This window comes from Cryptomeria japonica, chromosome 9 (genome assembly GCF_030272615.1).
Source record: "Cryptomeria japonica chromosome 9, Sugi_1.0, whole genome shotgun sequence".
NCBI classification, from domain to species: domain Eukaryota; kingdom Viridiplantae; phylum Streptophyta; class Pinopsida; order Cupressales; family Cupressaceae; genus Cryptomeria; species Cryptomeria japonica.
The window spans coordinates 431,718,603-431,727,805 of NC_081413.1; the positions used below are offsets into that span (position 1 = coordinate 431,718,603).

The 9,203-nt window shown below is 31.0% G+C and overlaps 1 long non-coding RNA gene across 1 annotated transcript; it reads right to left on the reverse strand.

The window, feature by feature from the left end:
• Positions 1-431: 431 nt before the first annotated feature.
• On the reverse strand, positions 432-1,801 carry LOC131858640 (uncharacterized). Its single transcript, XR_009359004.1, has 3 exons — positions 1,299-1,801; positions 745-1,069; positions 432-629 (listed from the first exon to the last, which is right to left on the reverse strand). It is a non-coding gene; the product is annotated as an uncharacterized LOC131858640 (long non-coding RNA).
• Between the last annotated feature and the right edge of the window lie 7,402 nt (positions 1,802-9,203).

Consider the following 9,203-nt stretch of genomic DNA (forward strand, 5'->3'; position numbering starts at 1 on the left):
CTAAATTCGTTATCAAAATAGATGAGTGAGATATTGTTCAACATAAGGCTCACGCATTGAAATTCCAAGATGGCAATTCAAACAAAGAGTAATGAATCAATTCTTGATTTTGATACAAGATTTGCACAAAGCTATTTTGGAATTCCCTCAACATGAATAAGGCATTAGATCTTGAGGTGTGTTTCTCGTGAGTCTAATTGCATCAATAATATATGTTCAACAGGTTGTAGAGAGTTTGGCATAAATAGAGCGGGATATGAAGAATGCAATTTTTCACGTGAGATGCCCCGGTCGTTTTATTTTGATTCTAACAATGGATTAAGTTGCTCTTATGAATAAAACAAACTTATAACCAATTGGGATACAGGGCTAATAGAAAACAATATGCAAAAAATTCTATAAGTTTATATCTATTATCAGAAAGGGGAAAATGCAATTCAAAATGTCAATAAAAAAAATACAAAACAAATCCAACAAACTTAAACCAGCTATTTTATACCTATTGCCAGGGAGCTCATGCATTTTAATAATGAAATCTTCCTCGTCCAAAGATATGTTTCCCCATTTTACATTTGGACGCAGAAAGTTCATCCAGCCGAATCTGCAGCCTTTCGCACAACGTCGCAAACCTGAACGAGGCAAAAGATTCATCAGCCTATGCAGGAGAAAACAATTCTTGAGTTAAAAAATCAATACTGAAATAACAGATGAGATTATTCTTTCCTAAAGCCAACTATTCGAAACCTGCTTTAAGGGGCAATGTACGCCACTGTCCTTCACCGTGAGCTTGTATGTATTTAATGAGTAAAAGGTCCTCTTCAGGAGCCCATGGATCTGACCTTTCTTCTGCCTTAAAGTGTTATCCTCATCATAAGTAGTGCACTCCATAGTCTATGCTCGGTAATGCAAGTGAATTTAGGCTATTGCTATTTGCGAACCTTTCAATCTCTGTAAAGATATAATGAACTCCACTTCTGACCTTGGAAGTTAGGGCAGATAAAAACTCTCTATAGAATCTGAATGTCGGTGGAAGAACACTTTAGTATCCCGTCCAGCTACATGATTTAATCTGATTTTTCAGTTCAAAAAATCTTTATTTGAAGTAACAAAGAGGGATCTAGTCCGAGGTATTACAATAATATCATATATTAAAAAACAACCATAGATAACAATGCCTTCTTTTCAGAGATAACAACAGAGTTGTTTTAAAATTAAATAAAAAACAATAAAAACATGGTGATCTGGCCGCTTACAGATTTCCAGAAAATAAAATCACTGAACAATAGCGAAAGACTTACCTCAAGATTTGCACATATTTCGTCTTGCTGCCAACGATTCCGATGAGAAAAAATGAGCAGAGTTTGCAGGAAAATATTAGTTGCGACTTTAAAATTTGTTTCAGGCGGGAAATGAGGAATGTTTCAACTGCCTCAAAGATTTTTTGTTTTCTGGCGTAAAAGCTGTCGCAAAATATAACGTATCGGTTAATAAATAATCCGTTACCAGCAAATGGATGCAGCGCTAAATCTTCCCGTAGCATTCCATTTAGTTTAGGAGTGGTCTCTAAATCTTCTTGCAGCATTCCATTTAGTTGTCTGTAAATCTTTCATTTAGGAAATGCCTAGCCGTCTGTACTAAATCTTCTCCTAACATTGTGTGTAAATCTTTCATTTAGAAATTGCCTGAAAATATTCCAGTTAAAAGTCGTCTGTAAATCTTCTTCTGAGTTGTCTGTAAATCTTGCATTTAGAAATTGCCTGGAAATCTTCTTCTGAGTTGTCTGTAAATCTTTTATTTAGAAATTGCCTGAAAATCTTGCCGTTAACTCGTAACATTCTATTTAAGAGTTGTCTGAAAATCTTCTATTTAGGAATTGACTTTTAAATATCCGTCATCTTTAATCTCCCATTCAAAATCCTGGGTGTCAGCATTTGATTGGCAAGCCTACTGACAAGTAGTGCAATAAATTCGACTGATTTTAAGATAACAATTAATGTTATGTTTGCAGGTTTCAAGGAATAGATAGACCATTGAATGAAATTAAATAGCCAGACACACCATAAAATTCTAAACATTTCAAATTAATTATAGTAATATATATTAGTAATATTAATATTGATATTTTTATAATTTATTAATAATTTAAATTTGAAATGTCATATATTAAATTAATTTAGTAGATATTAATTTAATATATATTATTATACATTGAAAATATTATAATAACATAATATACTAAAAATATATATACTAAATAAAATTAAGAATTAAAAATATAATATTTTAATAAGAATATTTTGCTTGACAGAGAAAAACAAACAAGAAGAGATTGAGCTCATTTGAACTTGGGCTCTTCCCTACAAAATTGAAATCTATAATCTTGGAGAAGCACACTCGTATTTGAGAAATCGTCATTTCATCAACAATTCCTTGTTGAATCATTCCCAAAATGCCACCACAACATCCTCGAGCTCAAGGAGGTAATTTTTCTTTGTTTATTAGTATAAAATTTTGGTTAAATAGCTAGATAAAAAAGGTTTTGAGCAAATTTTGTTTGATTTTTAGGAATTGAGAATCCAGAATAGTTAATGAAAATCCTTATTCCCAAATTTATGAAAATCCTAGCAAAGATCAACTACAACAAATCCCTTCAACAATACCTCAACATAATCCTATGTGACACAAGAAAACACATTAATGCAAATTGAAAACAACATGAATGAAATTGAAATAATAATTCAAAAATTGAGAGAACAACAAGAAGAAATTGAAATAATAATTCAAAAGTTGAGAGATCCATGAAGAATGACCTCTCCACAGTCTCTCCTCACCACTTCTCTAGAATCTACCATCTCTCACATAGATCCTATGAGTGGCCAAATTAACATTTAGCCAAGCAAGAGGATGAAATCAAGACAATACTATGCCAAAATGATATTCCATGAATAAATGAAATAAAAAAAAATGAAAGCCAACTTACATGCATTATTCATTGACTCACGAGCAAATACACCCGGGCTACATGGTGTTTGCAGTAATTTCCATATGATGATTATTTTTAATACCTTTTAATTGTTATGTTTATCCTTTAATCTTACAAGATCGTTGAACTTTCATATGAACTACATAATAATTTTCCATGTTTATGACATTTATTAAGCACTATGGCATGTCTATTAATGGAATGATGAGTACATACATGCATGTGTGTTTATTGGTAAACTATGTTGAAGTGTTATGGTCATGTTGATGTTGAATGTTTATGAAGGGCAACATGTTTTCCAACAAGGAGAGTTAAGGAAATGATGATATAGACTTCATGTAATTGAATAAATCACAAAAGGTATAGTGTTCCTATAGTTGGGAAGAATGTGGGCCTATAACAATAGAATTGATGAATTCTTTAAGTTGGCCATTGAAGTGGTAGTACAAGACTCTTATTAGAAAATGGTCACAACATTAAGAACTCCTTTGTTGCAATTATTATTGTTGATGTTCTCTTGTGCACTTGTCTTCATTATCAAGTCCTCTTTTATGATGATTAGTATAGTTCTAGTAGGACTCTATTTTCATTCTTTAAGTGTTCCCTTCCAAGAAATAATCCTATCCCTCATTGATAGGGACAAGTGATAGATTGGTGTTGTCAATTATAGTAGTTAATATGTATGTATGTATTTATGTGTGTGTGTGTGTATATGTATGTGTATGTGTATGTGTATGTGTATGTATATGTGTATGTGTGTGTGTATGTATGTATGTATATATGTATGTGTATGTATATATATGTACGTGTATGTATATATATATGTATGTGTATGTATGTGTATATGTATATGTATATGTATATGTATATGTATATGTATTTGTATATGTATATGTATATGTATATGTATGTGTATGTGTATGTGTATATGTGTATGTGTATATGTATATGTATGTATGTATGTATGTATATGCATATGTATACATATACATACACATACAAATACATATACATACATAGTATATGTATACATATACATATGCATACACATACAAATACATATACACATACAAATACAAATACACACACACACACACACACACACATACATAAACATATATCTATACATATATATACATATACATACATATATCTATACATATATAAACACACACACACACACACACACACACACACACACACACACATATATACATGTATATATATACACATGTATATGTATATACATGTATATGTATATATAGATAGATATATATACACATGTGTATATATATCTATCTATATATGTATATATATATATGTATATACATGTATATATATATATATATAGATAGATATATATACATGTATATACATGTATATATATATATATAGATATACATGTGTATATATATATACACATGTGTATATATACATGTATATATATACACATGTGTATATATATCTATGTATATATATATACACATGTGTATATATATATACACATGTATATATATATACACATGTATATATATACACATGTATATATATACACATGTATATATATACACGTGTATATATATACACATGTGTATATACATGTACATGTATACATGTATGTATATACATACATGTATACATGTATATATATCTATATATATGTATACATGTATGTATATATATACATGTATACATGTATGTATACATGTATACATATATATATATATACATACATATATATACATATATGTATGTATATATAGATATACATATATATATATATATGTATGTATATATATATATATGTATACATATATATATGTATATATATATATACATATATATATGTATACATATACATATACATGAATATATATATACATATATATATTCATGTACACACACACACACACACACACACACACACATATATATACATGAATATATACATACATGAATATATATATGTATACATGAATATATGTATGTACACACACACACACACACACACACACACACACACACACACACATATATATGATGTAAGAAACAATGAATTAGATCAATCATCTTGTGTAATTTCTTATTTTATCATTAGTAATTGAATTTATACAAGTACCTACTCCCATGAATGATTTTGCACAAAGAATTGGTGAAACCATAGTTGTATTTTGATCATTTAGCCTCCCAGGTACACTTGTCCAATTAAGCACCCACTGGAGGTAAGGTGTTACTCATAGGTAGAATATTAAGATTATTGTAATTTGGTTATTGATGTTATTCATTTTTTTTAAGAGTTCTATTTGACTTGTAATGCCCGCCAAAATACCCTAGAGAAATACACTAACTAACATGCAAATAGAGATAAATTTTTTTAAAACATCTATACATCAACATATTCAACTATGAACAACTACCAAATACATATTAAGTACATCATTTACTATCTACAAGAATGCATAGAACATCATAAACATGATCATAGCAACATATTATGCAAGTAAAAATAATCACAATACATCTAAGCATTCCCTGGGGTATCTCAATGCCATTACCTAATATATTCATAAGCAATAACAACATGAACATTACTATAACTCATGCATATTATCTCTATCATTACTTATTCCTTCTATCAAAACACATATGCTCATTGAATACATCCATTTACTATACATACATAAACCATCCCCTTTTAAGTTCATTTTAAATCACCAATACCAAATGTTCCTAATCTCGATCACTTATACATTTCTAACATCATAATCCAATTCCAATATAACCTATCACATTTCCAATATTATATGAAACCAAATGCATATCATAAAATCCAATACCATTATTACAATTAATGAATCAATATCCAAGATACACATGTTACATCATTATGCTTACTTATACATCATCTACCATTTACATGAAGACAATATCCTTTTACAACAAGGAACATAGCTCTCATTTACATTACAATTACAAAATATATCCAATACATACATATGCCATATGAATCATATACATGAATCTACTACAAATATCCATTCATAGTTGAGAAGACAAGAGATCCACATCCACGCAAGAGCATCCAACGAAGAATATCCCAATGGAAGAAGGCATCAAACCACCTAACCATGTGGAACCATAAGGAACCATCCCCTGTGCTAGGAGATGACACAAGATCCCACTCACACTCTAGATCTAGGCCAAAACCTAACAACCAAAGGAAGACCAATACAAAACAAGTGCAAGAATGCAAATTATAAATCCTCCATAGGCAACACATCAAATCAAGACTCAAGGAACTAGGACCTATGTAGGGAAAAGAGTGTCATCACATGCGACAAATGGGAACTTGGGCACCTGTCCTGACCATCTTAGATGCACATGCGGAGCCATGTCAATCTCTATGGATTAAGGGAGATTATCTTACCTGGGTTACCAAGGCCTTCATAATCCTATCTCGGATTTCTACCACTGGGCAAGGCAAAGGGGCCACCAATCACATCTTATCCTATTAAGATGAACTATTCTACCCAAACCCCAAGAATTATTAATTATACTATCACTTGATTACAAAGCATAAACTCCCAATGAGATATTCCGACAATCTAGACTCTAGGTAACTTGGTTGTCTACTCCATGTAATCCCAGTCACTCACTTGGAAGCCCACTCCCCCTAGCATGCTCCTATACCTTTAGGGTAACAACATAACAATGAAAAACATGACCATGGGCTCACAAACCAATAAGACCTGGTAAACCAAGGTGCAAAACAACCAATAACATCGAAACCACCAAGAAGGCTCACAAGAGACATATAAAGCAAGAACCTTCACCAAGCATGGAAATCAAGGAACTAAAGCATAGGTATGAAATCAAGACCAATCCAAGAGAAAATCCAATCCTCAACAGTGAGGCAATAACATCCCACTAGAGTTCTCATAAACATTCCTCGATAGCAAGGGATCCTTCCTCTTCCTGGAGCAATTAAACACATAAGCACAATCCTCAACGGTAGGGCACGAAACCTCATACTGGAGCACAAAATCATTATGCAAAGATCAAATGACATCATAAACAACTCAAAGAAACTCAATGTAATCCAAAAATGCCTGGGAAATGCACAAAATCTGGAAAACTAATCATACAAGTCAAACTGCCAATTTTAGCACCCCTGGAGAAGATTAGTGCTTTTGGTTTGCATATTAGCACCCTTGGTAGCTAGAATGGAATTTTGGGTTGATTCCCCGGTGTTCTGGGTCTTAGAAATGATGTTTTGGGTAAAATTGCATAAATACATAGAAAACAGACAAATTTTGAGGTATAACTTGCCCAAATTTGTACAGGTACTCACATATGACAAAAGGAGCAATCCCAAAAAGTGTGGGAGGTCAAAATGACATCAAGGAAATGAAAAAACAAAGAATAATGAACTTTCGGAGAGGATTCAACATCAATTGCTTGTCATAGTCACACTTAGAAGTGCACAAAACCTTTACAAGCTTACACAACAACTAGGGGATAAGAAGTAAGATCGAATAAGATATAAAATAACCATACAAAAATAATTCCAATGCCTCTTCAAGAACACAGATCAACCACTAAGAAACTAATGACAAGACAAATTCTCAGAGACATCCAAAACTCCACTCCCGACAATGCTAAAATAAAAATCCAGACTTGCATTTTACTCATAGAGCTTGGAAAATGTAAGGAAATACTAGGGATGCAATCATAAATCCCAAGCATAATAAATTCAACTAAATCACAAAGAATTGAAGCAAGAATTAAATAGGGAAAAACGCAGAATCGACAAGCATCATTCCTAGATTTTGAAATCAATCAAATACAAACTCATATTTCCTAAACCTCTCCCTAAAACCAAATTAAATCCTTCAAATAACAATCCTAATCCCCAAAACAATCTTTAACAGTCACTGTGTAAATAATCTTTTCAAAATCAATTTGCAGAGAGAAGCCAAGAGCTCCAACCTGGAAACACAATCCAAACAAAGGTAGATTTGATGAAGAGAAAATCAATCCAACAATCCAAGCAAGCAACCTTCAACTCAAGCTCCAACAAATTCAAAAACCAAAATTCTATCCAAAATCTCCTAGACAGTAACCCAACAACATTCTAGAAAACCCCCATAAATAAAAAATCAAACTTCAAACTATAGAAAAATCTCGACCAATCAGAAAATTCGATGAAACAATATATTATACCTGTCATACCATATACCAATGCAAAAATAATATAAAATAATATTTACTAAACTTACCAAGCTCACAACCAATGGTAAAATAGGGTAGGTAGAATAAACAATTAATTAAATAACTAAGAGGGTAAAAAGGAATTAAAATAATATAATCAACCAATATAAATAAAACCATAGACACAATTAATTATAAAATCCCATTAATTAAATAATCAAAGAAATATGAATTAATACCCTCATAATATTAAAACCATGACAAAAAATTAAATAAGTAATAATTAATCCTCAATCATAATAATGATATTAAATCATTAATTTAAATATAAAACCAAGGATAATTATTAATAATAATCACCAATTAATTCTAAAATATTTATATCAATTATTTATTTAAATTAGTATTATAAACTATATTAATCCATTAATTTTAATTTAACATTATTAAATTATATAAAATAATTAATTAATTTAATAATTAAATCAAACAACAATCACAACACTACAGAACAAGAATAACCCAAGGAATCACTAGATGCTAAACAATAACTCGCACCAAGACACCAAACTGACAAGGGTGATCAACTTAAACCTAGAGTATAGAGTGGGTTTTCATGTCATCTTTGATCAACTTGCCATTGAGATAAGACACGTTCCGACCTATAAAGCCAAGTGGAGTCAATGTCTGGTACCCGCAAACTTGTCATCACCAACTCAAGTACAAGAACATAGATAATAACATATATCATATAATAAGAAGATACGTGAAGGGGAATCACAATGTCATATCGTGCTCATGAATGAGTGGTATGACATCATTCCTTTCACAACCACAATAGTAGACACTCGCAATCAACAAGCACTATCATAGTCTTCCTCATCATAAGATAAGGTTAGTACACATCATGTTACCATCAAATCATCATAAGAAAACATGAATCACATATATAACATATGTACATATCAATTATCAAAGAGTAATCCATCATCACAATAATCTAGGAATG